Source organism: Gossypium arboreum, chromosome 11 (assembly GCF_025698485.1).
Source record: "Gossypium arboreum isolate Shixiya-1 chromosome 11, ASM2569848v2, whole genome shotgun sequence".
Taxonomy (NCBI): domain Eukaryota; kingdom Viridiplantae; phylum Streptophyta; class Magnoliopsida; order Malvales; family Malvaceae; genus Gossypium; species Gossypium arboreum.
In genome coordinates, this window is record NC_069080.1 from 36,601,481 (window position 1) to 36,614,903 (window position 13,423).

Below are 13,423 nucleotides of genomic sequence, written 5' to 3' on the forward strand. Positions count from 1 at the left end.
TGTAATTACTTATAATTATATATGTATAACATATTTAAATAATTATTGTAATTAATATATTCTATTGGATTGAATATAATTTGTGCACTCCAATTCGAGGGAGGCTGTGAATTAGGGTAATTATGCTCGTAAGTACAAACAATTACTAATAACCCTATGACTTTCTATATATATATATATATATATATATATATATATATTTTAAGTTTAAAATTTATTTTTATACAAATTTATACAATAATAAAAGATTTTAATTTTGGGATATATATATATTTATTTTTAAAAATATAATTATATATTTATTATTAGATAAAAATTATTTTACTGTTGGATACATCAAGTCAAAATGTTTCGTGCAATTTTTGACCTAATAGCAAATTAAATTTATAAAGGCTATAATATTTTTCCATGGAAACCTGTTTCAACATGCATTAAAAACTATAAAACATTTTTTATAAAAGCTATATTATAAGTTATATATACTTTACCTAATTTGCATGGAATAATCATAATAATAAACTTTATAGAAACGGTTGTAAAGTTGGTTTGTTGTTGAACACTTTAGCATAAGTCAACTGCACCTCAAATCCTTGAGTGTTAAGAAATGTGGTTTGAGAGAGATCTCAAAAAAGGTTGAAAATTGCATTTGATAATCCACTAATATTTTCATTACCTTGTTATTTATTTTATTTTTCTTATAAATTATTCAAATAGTTACATATTATTTTTGTAGGAAAATATTATGCAATGGATATTGGATACGCAAATACAAATAGTTTTTTTTCACGCTATATTGTGGGGTATGATATTATTTGAGAGAATAAAACTAGACCCAAGCACTAAAGGTGACTTGTGAACTCTTTAATTTTAAACAATTAAAGTTTCGAAATGCAGTTGAGAGGACATGTGCAATTCTAAAAAAAAAAATCCTCATATTAACAACACCACCTCAATATAGTCTTAAAAAATAAAGTTGGATCATAGTTGGAATTGAGATGATTTTCACTTTAGAGAGTGCATAAAAGAAGAAGATCTTGATCATTTTAATGATATGAATTCATATTGTGATTTAGATGATGAAGAAATTTGTCAATGATTATATGTTAAAATGTTTCAAAAGGAAAAACCTAACAAACATGGCATGCTAGAGCAATTAAATAAAATTATATATATTGTCAATTTTCTTTTTTAATTAGTGATCAAATTGTGGACTAAAATATTACATATGATGATTTAATTTTGATTTTTATTACTTGTTTAGAATTTTTATCTCCAAGATACTGATAATTTTTATAGTAATTAATATTTTTAAAAAATAAATTATATAACTACGTAATTACAATTTATACTACTAAACATGACATAAAGTAAATATTGTTATACTTTATATCGATAATGGCAGTAAGAATAATCGCAAAGCAATAAGAAAAAAAATAAGAACACATAGATTTTACGTGGAAAACTCTTTTCGGGAAAAACACGTATAGTTCTAAATGGATTCAACTTGTGTGGCATGGTCTGCACCGCAAGGCCATAGCCTGCCATAGATCCCCTATTTTTCCTCTCTATTTTATATCTTTAACAAGTGAGTTGCACATCAAACTTTTCAAGTTAGATCAAACGAGATTCGTGTCACACAACTCTAACAATTACGATGTAATTACACATTGTCAACTAAACATATCTAGAGAATTATAATTCCTTATAATTACAAGAGGATGTAATGATATATATATATATATATATATATATATATATATATATATATATGTGTGTTGGCATTTGGCACACTAATATGACTACAACAGTAGCTAATAGGTTTCATTAAAAAATTTTATATGTTACCACAAATACAGATTTCCATATTAAAATAAAAGAATTCAACCAAATATAATCAAAGATTACAATATTTATTAGATAAAAGGTAAAAATAATATAATATATATATTATTGCAATTTAAAGTTATAGTTAAGAAATAATTCTTGTATGACACATCTTATAAGCTGCCACTTGTTACGATAATAATAAGAAATAATAATCTGTCACATCTTAATATGAAAATATTAATTACAATAAAGAGTAAAAAGGAAAAAATAATTATAATAAAGATTAAAAAGAATTATGGGAAGATTAATTTTAATAAAATTGGGAAAGATTAATATTTTGTTAAGTAAATTAAAACATTTCATTAAATTTCTAAACCATTACCCTCATTAGAGCCTCCATTTGCTATCCAAATAGGGATTTTTCTAGTACTGCATTCGTTTTTTTCAGGCCATGCTTCGAGTCCCTTCTTCCTTTTCTTGTGAGATGTTCTTTTAACCCAGCCTCGGATGCCACAACTTCTTCATACCTTGGCACCTGCTTCACTGTTTCTGGATGGGCTCACTTCACCTTAAGTTCACAAATAATTCGAGCATTTCGTTGCATAGTCTCTTATTGTTGTTGAAGTATAGAACTAGCTTCAGCAAAGAGTTTTACTTTCTTGATTGAATAAGAGAGTGTTACAATCACATATTTAATGCATACCGTTTCGTTAACTAACTTGAGCTTAACTAACAAACTAGCACTTACAACTAACTACTTATTAATTTCTTATAACATTCCCCGTGCTCTACTGACTTTCCTGCCTTCTGGAGCTTAACCTTCATAAGCAGCAACCTTGAGCTTCTTTTTGAACTTGTTAAACATACACGCAAATAACGATTTTGTCAAAATGTCAGCAATCTGATCTTGACTGGACACATAACCAACCTGAAACACACCTGCTGCTACTTTCTCCCTCAAAAAGAATATGTCCAATTCCACATGCTTGAATTTTGAATGCATGACTAGATTTCCAGCTATAGCAACTGCAGCTGAACTATCGGACCACACCAGGGACTTGTTTGAAACAGGAACAGTGAACTCAGTTAACAACGATCAAAGCCAGACCATTTCAGCAGTAACATTTGCCAAGCTTCTGTATTTAGCTTCGGCCGTGGACCTGAATACAACCTGTTGTTTCCTCGAACTCTAAGAGACTGGATTTCCTCCTAAGAACACACAATAGCCCGATGTTGACCTATGATCATCAAGGTCAGACCCCCAGCTGGAATCAGAATAACCATCAAGGACAAGCTTAGACGCACGACTAAAGTGAAGCCCTTGATCCATCGTGCCATGTAGATAACGCAAGATTAGCTTAACAGCGTTGAGGTGTGAGTCTAGAGGTCTGTGCATGAACTGACAAACTTTGTTGACTGAGAAAGCAATATCTGGTCTGGTGATGACAACATACTAGAGAGCACCCACTATACTCTGAAAAAGACTTTCATCTTCAATCGGACTTCCTTCTGAAGTTGATAATCGACAAGTAGACACCATAGGCGTAGGGGAACTATTTACCTTGTCCATAGAAGCCTTCTTAAGTAGATCTAGTACATACTTCTTCTGATTAAGAAAAATGCCATCTGAGATGTATTTAACCTCTATGCCCAAAAAGTAGTTTAACTTTCCCAAGTCCTTCAGAGAAAACTTATCATTAAGTTCCTTAACAAACTGACTTATAGCACTTTCACTAGAACCAGTAATTATGACGTCATCCACATAAACTAAAACGTAGAGCAACTGAGCTCCAGAGCGATTTATAAAGAGGGAATTATCAGCCTTTGACACTTCAAACTGGTTAGAAAGAAGAAATTCCCTTAGTTTGTGGAACCAAGCTTGGGGTGCCTATTTGAGGCCATACAAAGCTTTCCTTAACCTACATACCACCTGCTGTCCATTGGTTCCTATCTGTTCAAAGCTTGGTGGTTGCACCATGTATATTTCTTCAAGTAAATCACCGTTTAAAAATGAGTTATTGACATATACCTGTCTGAGGGACCAACCCAAGGAGACTACTATGGCCAATACCACCCTAATTGTTGTAGGCTTCACAGCAGGGCTAAAGGTCTCATGAAAGTCAATACCAGCCTCTTGAAGGCAACCTTTAACCACCAATCTACCCTTGTATCGAGCTACCGAACCATCAGCATTCTTTTTAAGCGTGAAAATCCATTTACACCCAACAGCCCTTTGATCTACAGGTAAAGGCACAAGATCCCAAATACGATTTGAAAGCAAAGCTTGGTACTCTGCTTGGGCAGCTGCTGTCCACTGAGGACTTTTAAAAGCCTCAGTGATAGAAGCTGGTTCCTTCTCAGTTACGACAGAAGAGAAAAGTTTAGGCTTATAAACACCACTCTTAGACTTGGTCTGCATAGGATAAGCATTCTGAGTAACACGGCTAGAAGGATCAACCAGTGGGAGAGAGGGAGGCACATTAGTTGGAGCAGACTGATCAAATGATTGAGCTGAAGCCAGAGTGGGAGATGGAGGCTATCAGTTGGAGCAGACTGATCAACTGATTGAGCTGTAGATGAAAAGGAACCAACAGGAAGAGTAGTGTCATTGTGAGTCGAGCTGGAGCTAGCCACAGAAGCCAAGGGAACTAAGACTGTAACAAGTGGAACGTGTGACTGCTGATGAGTTGGTTGAACAAAGTCAGAATGAGCAAGAGAATAAAAACCATGTAGGAACGGAAACTGAGCCTCATCGAAAACAACATGGCGAGACATAAACACTCGACCAGTATCATCAAGACACTTGTAACCTTTGTGATTAGGCGCAAGGCCAAGAAACACAAACCTCTCTTAGATTGAAAATTGAGCTTGTGGTGATGAATGGCCTTAAGGAAGGAAAGCAAGCACAACCAAAGACTCGCAAATGAGCATATGAAGGTTTGAATTTCTACAGCATCTCATAGGGACTGCTATTTTGAAGAATACACGTAGGTAGTCTGTTGATCACATGCACAGCATGAGAGAATGCAAAAGACTAAAAATCCAGAGGCATAAAAGCTTGAGCCAAGAGGGTCAACCCTATATCAACCACCTGGCGATGCCTCCTCTCGGCCACACCATTTTGCTCCGAGGTATGATGACAAGTGATTCGATGCTGAATGCCAAGTTTGAACAGCTCAGTAGATAATGAGCGATACTCACCCCCCAGTCAGTTTGGAGCATTTTGACAGAAGCACCAAACTGCACTTGAACCATTTGGTAAAAGTGAAGAAAACATTTCAATACTTCAGACTTAGCCTTGATAAAATATAACCAAGTATAACGGCTGTGCATATCAACAAAAGACACATAGTAAGAAAATCTATTTGATTTAATATGGGATGGCCCCCAAACATCAGATACAACAAGTTCAAATGGAAATGAATGCACTGTTGTGGAAGCTTTAAATGGCAATTTATGAGATTTGCCTAACTGACAAACTGAGCACACATGAGGCAGACTATCATGCTTGAAAGAAATATTACAAGAGCACAAGACACACGCAAGAGTGTTATGACATGGGTGCCCCAGTCTGTTATGCCATAGTAGAGGAACAAAAGTAGACGATAGTTGAGCCTGGCACATACGTATTGAGTTTGATCGAGAATCTGCAGCAGAGGCCTTAGGACAACCAGTACGCGAGACATCAAATCGATAAAGGCCATTTTGCATGTGGCCTACTAGAAGGATCATTCTTGTCTGAATATCCTTCACAAAACACAAATAGGGGTGAAATTCAAAATAAACGCCATTGTCCCTAGCAAATTAACCAACTGACAATAAGTTCTTGCAAACAGTAGGTACATGGAGAACACTCCTAAGATGCAACAGTCTCGAACTAGTCAACAGAGAAGATGTACCTATATGTGCTATAGAAATAGATGCACCATTGCCCATAGATATCTGATCCGTACCTGTGTAAGAAGAAGCAGTCGAGAGAGTAGTCATGTCTGGAGTGATGTGATTGGTGGCTCCAGAATCAGGGTACCAAGTTTAAACTGTAGAACTAGAAGAAGAGGAACAAGAAGGCTGCTGAATGGAGGAAGCAGGGGGCTGTGAATAGGAATTATAGTAAAGAGCAGACGAATCTTGACTATTAAAATGATGATAGTTGACAGTCTCGGAATTGGTAGAATCCACACCGGAAAAATTTTCATCAAAACGGTGGTAACAAGATTGAACCACATGGCCGATCTTTCTACACAACTGACACTGTAGCCTGGAACGTGACCAACGTCGACTAGTACCACGTGTCTGCCACGAGACCAACCTCGACCATGCCCTCGCTGCCTTGTTTTGAAATCTTGAGAATAACTGTTAGAAGCATCAACAGTTTTTGAGTGAGGAGGGTTCTTGGAATACGAAGACACATTGGCTTGCATAGGAACTTCAGTTAACAACGCTAGCTGGCGCGCTTCACAATCAAGAAACATTTCTGTCAGTAAATCAATAGATATAGGAGTAACAGAAGCTATCACCCGAATGGACTCATACTCAAGCGAGAGTCCAACCAAGATAACACTGATTTGCTCTTGCTCAGTAACAATAATGCCAGCTGCAATAAGGTTGTCACTCAGTTGTTTAACCTTTTACAAATACTCTTTAATTGTGAGATTGGCTTTCTTGAGAGAATACAATGCATGCCGCATACTGGAAATCTTTATAGTGGACTTAACACCAAACCGCTTTTCAATAGCAGACCAAATGGCAAAACTTGTTTTGGCGTTAGTAAGATGAACTAAGATATCATCAGAGACGGTGGTCAGTAACCAGGAGGCAAGAAATTTGTCTTGTTTCTTGTGAGCAAAAAAAACTAGATTATCAACCAATTCACCATCAACACCAGGAATAAGAGGAGAGGGAACTGGAACTGTACCTTGTACGAAACTATCAAGATCATACCCTTCAAGAATGAGTAGTAGTTGGTGCTTCCAAAGAAGAAAATTGTGCTCATTAAGTTTGATGGTATCATGCTTGGAGAAGTAATGAACTGTGGATAACGCCGTACTACCCGAACCCGATGAAGGAAAGGCAGCCGCAGTGTTAGAAGAATGGCGAGGCATATCAGCCCCAAGTGCAGGCTCAATAGCCATGAAACTAAATGAGAGAAAAAAAAATTTACACCAGAAAAGTCATGGCTCTTGATACCATGTTGAAGTATAGAACTAGCTTCAGCAAAGAGTTTTACTTTCTTGATTGAATAAGAGAGGGTTACAATCACATATTTAATGCATGTAGAGTACAACCGTTGCTTTAACTAACTTGAGCTTAACTAACAAACTAGCACTTACAACTAACTACTTATGCATTTCTCATAACATTCCCGAGATGTATTTCTCTAGTAAGAGCTTAAATTGCTTTTGAATCTTTGTGTACTGCTACATCTTTAAGTTATGATTTTACATAGTTGGATTCTTAACCACTTGGTGTTGTGGTTGATGATTACCTTCTAAGGAGTTTGGTCGATTCAGGTGCTCTTGTAGTGTCTCGACAGTTGTTCCTGTTGATCTCCCCGAAAGTAGTTTCTTTGGTCATTCGGTTGGCCATTTTGATTGTGATCTAAATCATCCCTAATTGTTATGAATAATATTGTTATTAATCGTAGTCATGTTGCTAGTACCTGCTTTCTCCATACTGATCACTTTAACATTCTTATTGGTCATAATATTGATCTTGATAATATTGATCCTTTTGTTTGTCGTCAACTTTACTGATCCGTGCTCTTAGGGGCATTATAAGCTAGTTGAGCCATGGATCTCATTGAAGTTCCCCACAAATGGTGTGAATTGTTTGCAATATAGAATATAGGGGTGGCTTCTTACAGCGATTCATGCCATGGAATGTGACAAAGTCACTTTATATGATGATAAAAGTATGTTGTATAGCTATGTGAACAGGTTTTTTGCACTATATGTTTGTCTTTTCCCTTTTCTTTAAGGAACAAGAGTTCTTATAAATGGATAATTTTTTTGGGGGGTTGTACTTTTAAATTGGTGTTACTCAACTTATGACACTAAGTTAATCACTCAAATTATAATAGTTAAATAAATAATATTATTAGTACATTTTGGAAGTATATACATTTTATTTATTTTTATGTTGTATATTTATAGTTGTTTATTTATACAATATGTGATTTTAAATTTGTACTACATCAATAATGGTGTTAGTAGTTTGTGAAAACTAAATTTAAATTAAAATATCCTGTATACAATTATATAATCAAAATTTGCATATGTATATTAAATTAAAATTTATTTGTACTTTTGAGATTTATTTCAAATAGAATTGGATTCAAAATAGGTTATGAAACATGTTTTTATTCTAAAATTAGGATAAAGTAACATTTAGTCCTTGATTTTGACAATATTGTTCACCTTGGTCTTTAATTTTTTTTGTTCACATTAATGCCAAAACTTAGCAGTTTTCTCAATTTAGTCTCCGAACTTAGATATTGTATCACATCATCATTTGAATAATTAAAAAAATTATATATATTAAAATTTTAAATCATCGTATCTTAACAAAATCTAAATTTAGAAACTAAATTTAAAAATTATCAAATTTCAAAACTAATATAAAAATAGAAAAACTTCAAAAACTAAGTTAGAAAAAATTAGTAAATTTAAAGACTAAATATAGCCTCATCCCTATAAATTATTGTGACATTCATAAAATACATCACATTAAAAGATGTACAATGTATTTATTATCTTAAAACTATAACAACTAAATATTTGATCTCATCCAACTCTTTTAATGTTCTCTTTTTTCACTTTTTTGAATCAAACCTTACCTTTAGTATTGGATAGGCTTCAATTTTGGTCCAAGCATTTCAGGTTTGCTACTGTCACAAACTCACAAATTCAAGCAATCTTTTATCCATGTCCTCATGCTTTTATTTAATCCTCATTCAAACCTGCCATTAACTTTTCTCAAGAAAAAAAAAAAAAAAAGAAAACAAGTTTGTGGTAGGAAACAATTTACACGTTATTTTAATGAATTAAATTTAGTTAGTTACTAATCTTGCCCTTTCAATTAAGTACAAGGTGTAATGTATATATGAATTTTCTACTTTCTTATGCACTATTTGCCTGAATTTAGCATTTAGCATTTCTTTTTCGGTAATTATTTTTATATTAGGTTTGAATTTTTTTTTGTTTGTCAAATTTTTAAAAAAAATATTAGGGATTAATTTGGACAAAAGAAGTTTAAATCTCAATGTGGGAACAATTATTAAGCCTAAAGACTAATTTGAATAAAAAAATTCAAACTCTAATATGAGAACAATTATCAATTTAAGGCTTCAAATAGTGCATTAACCCTATGTTACTTAACCAAAAGACATAATGATAAATTTAGCACTTAACGTTTACATTTTCTATCAATTTGACCCTCTTTTTTTAAGCTAAATTTGACTATTAACCTTCTAAAAAGAGTCAAATTATTTTTCTTTAATTGAAACACTAAATTTTTTTAACATTGTTGGTGTGGTAATCAACGTGCACTTTATGATTACATGACACTATTTGTTATATATGTCATGTCAATAATTAATTTTTAAAAAATTGTAAAAAAAAAAATCAAAGTTCAAACAATTATAAAAAGTTCTTTAAAATTCAAAAAAGGAAATTAGTATGAAGTACACATGGACTGTCTTGCAAGATACCACATGTAAAAATTTAACATTTTAGCCCGTATTTTCGTTAAAAAATCATTTCGACTCTTTTTCAAAATGTTGATAGTCAAATTTCAATTTTTTTCCAAAAATTAAAGGTCAAATTTAGGGTTTTTTACTAAAAAAATAAAAAAAATTAAAAAATTTGAAAATAATATACCTAAAAAACTAAATACGAAAATGGTATAGTCAGGGTGGTCACGCCACTCTGACAGGCGGCACCACCCTGACGTGACTCCTCCGACAGAAAAAAAAATTGAAAAAGAAAAAAAACACTGAAAATGAAAAAAATAAAAAAATGGGTCATGTTGGTGCCAGGTGCTTTTGCTGCCGATTTGACCCCTCATGCAGAGGGATTTTGTTTTTTTGTTTGGGGGACCATAATATATGGTCCCCAAGCTTCATTTTCGGGAACAAAGAAGAAGAAGAAAAAGAGAGAAGAAGGAAAGAAGAGAAGAAGAAGAAAGAAAAAGAAGGAGAGGAGGAGAAGGAGGCCGTCGGTTGAGAGAAGAAAAAAGAAAAAGAAAAAGAGAAGGAAAAGAAGAAGAGGGAAGGAAAAAGAAGGAAAGAAAATGTAATTTTTTATAAATTTGAGTAATTAATGTTAGTTTAAGTTATTTGTTTTAGATTTAAATCGATATAATTTTTATTTTTATTTTTATTTTATTTCTTTGCAAGGTGTTATTTGGTTAAAAAGAGATATTAAGGTATGTTCGTATTAATTTTATATTTTCATTGAAGTATTAAACATTTATGTGTAAAGAATATTTTTTGCTATTATTTTATGTAATTTATTTGTTAAGTGTGTGTTTTAGGTTGTTTAAAAGATTTTTAAATTTATTTGACTTATTATAGAATTTTTTTATTTTTTATTTTTATGTGATGGGGTTTTAAACTTTTTACAAAAATAGTATAAAAATAAAATATTAAAAATATATTAATGAAAAAATAAAATACGAGAAGAAATAAAATACTGAAAAAACTTTTTGGGAAAAGTGGTGGTGACGAGTTTTTGTTAAAATAATATAAAAATAAAATATGAAAATAGTATATTTTAAAAATAAAATTTGAAAATAAAAAATACGAACAAGGTGCCAAAGTCAGGTTATTTATTAAATTAATATAAAAAAACTTAAATAATACATTTGAAAGATTTTATGCTAAAATAAAATACCAAAATAATATATTTTAAAAATAATATAAGAAAAAATACGAATAAAGTGCTAAAATCAGGGTTATTTATTAAAAATATAAAAAAACACTTAAATAATACATTTGAAACATTATGTACTAAAATAATATAAAGAAATAAAATACGAAAATAATATATTTTAAAAATAATATACGAAAATAAAAAATTACGAAGAAAGTATCAAAATCGGGTTATTTAGTAAATTAATATAAAGAAACACTTAAGTAATACATTTGAATTTTTTTGCTAAAATAATATAAAAATAAAATAAGAAAATAATATATTTTAAAAATAATATACTAATAAAATATGAATAAAGTGCTAAAATCAGGGTTATTTATTAAAAAATATAAAAATACTTAAATAATACATTTGAAACATTATGTACTAAAATAATATGAAGAAATAAAATACGAAAATAATATATTTTAAAAAATAAGATACTGAAAAAATACGAAGAAAGTGTCAAAATCAGGGTTATTTATTAAATTAGTATAAAAAACACTTACATAATATACCTAATACATTTGAAACAATTTTGCTCAAATAATATAAAAAATAAAATACTGAAAATAATATATTTTAAAAATAATATAAAAAATACGAATAAAGTACTAAAATCAGGGTTATTTATTAAAAAATATAAAAACACTTAAATAATACATTTGAAACATTATATACTAAAATAATATAAAGAAATAAAATAATACGAAAGTAATATATTTTAAAAATAAGATAAGAAAATAAAAATACGAAAAAATGCCAAAATCAGTGTTATTTATTAAACTAATATAAAAAACACTTACATAATACATTTGAAACATTATGTACTAAAATAATATAAAGAAATAAAATAATCTGAAAGTAATATATTTTAAAAAATAAGATACGAAAATAAAAAATACGAAAAAAGTGTCAAAACCGGTGTTATTTATTAAATTAATATAAAAACACTTACATAATACATTTGAAACATTTTTGCTAAAATAATATAAAAATAATATCTGAAAATATTTTACTTATTATCATTTTAAAATAATAATAATATTTGTATTTAAATTGGATATATTTAATTTTTAATGTAGTATAGCAAAAAAAATGTTGTTGAAAAAATTGTTTGCTATTTTTTATAAGTTATTCTAATAAATATTTAAAATCTATCAAACATTAAAATTAATAACCAAATTTATTTTGAAATTGCAGCATCGCAATGGCTTCATTGATCAATAAGGAACTTTCTCACATATGTGACACAGTTAATAATACGGTAATAAATTATATTGTTATTTGTTACGCAATGGTTCCATTAAAAAAAAGATCTACGTAATTTAAGAAAATAAATTATGTTATTATAACTATTTTTTGTAATTTAACACTGTCAGGACTCGTACCGCATATTAAGGGGCCGGGTGAATGGTGTAGGATATTCCTCGGATGCACGACCGATGCCCTACTTGGAGCTAGCTAGATTCGGGTCAGCAGCATTGACCCGGACGTTCGATTTGCGGTATGATTTAATATTTGCATTGGTCGAGCGTTGGCGACCGGAGACCCATACTTTTCATTTGCCGTGTGGGGAGTGCACAGTCACTCTGGAGGATGTTGCATTACAGTTTGGGCTCCCAATCGACGGGGGTGCCGTCAAGGGCGTAAGTGCGATAGCTGAGCCGGTTGCACTTTGTTATAGCCTACTAAGAGCCTCGCCCGACGATGTCGAGTCTATTTTTTCGGAGTTGAAATTTACATGGCTAAAACAATTTTCAGCATTTATCAGATAATGCCACCGAAGAAGAGTTGGTGTGCACAGCTCGAGCGTACATTATGCATATCATAGGGGGTGTATTGATGCCCAATTCGAACAACAACAAGGTTCATATCCAGTATTTACCTCTGTTAGTTGATCTGCGTAGTGTTCGCTCCTATAGTTGGGGTTCCGCAGTTCTGGCTATGTTGTATCCTGAGCTTTGTCGGACGACAAAGCCTAATGCTGTAGACATGGGCGGATGCCTTATATTGTTGCAATCATGGGCTCTTTATCAGATGTCATTCTTGTCATCGGTTAGTCACCAACTATACGTATATCCGTTAGTTAACAGGTGAGAAAATTTAACTTGTTAGTAATTGACAATTTCTTTATAATGATACTATTCTAATGATACTATATTTACTTGAAAATTGTTTTCGTAGATGGAGTATTTATCCGGGTATCGGAAGGTCATACACTGTCCCTATATATCGTCTGATGATTGAACAACATGCCGGGGAAGGGGTAAGCTATTCAAATATTCATGACATGTAATTGCTTTGTATATCTTACTCCAACCGTGTTAAATATTAATCATGGTATTAATCATGCAGTTTATATAGATGCCATACCGTAGACCAGAAATTGCAGCTATTATACCCTCGTCTGCCTACGATGATTCTCATTTATGGTGCACTAACGCACCAATTATCAGTTTCAATGTAGTCGAATGGTACCACGGGGATCGAGTACTACGACAGTTTGGTTGCATCCAGTACATCCCGGATCCGCCAATGCATGTGGATGAGGAGGTTCACGGTAAGAACAAGAGAGGGAGACATAGACAGCATTGGGGGGTTACGCACCGGAGATATATTGCGGTGTGGGAAAGTCAGATGGGTCGAAGACCTCAAATGGATATGTCTTCCGATTTGCGCCCATC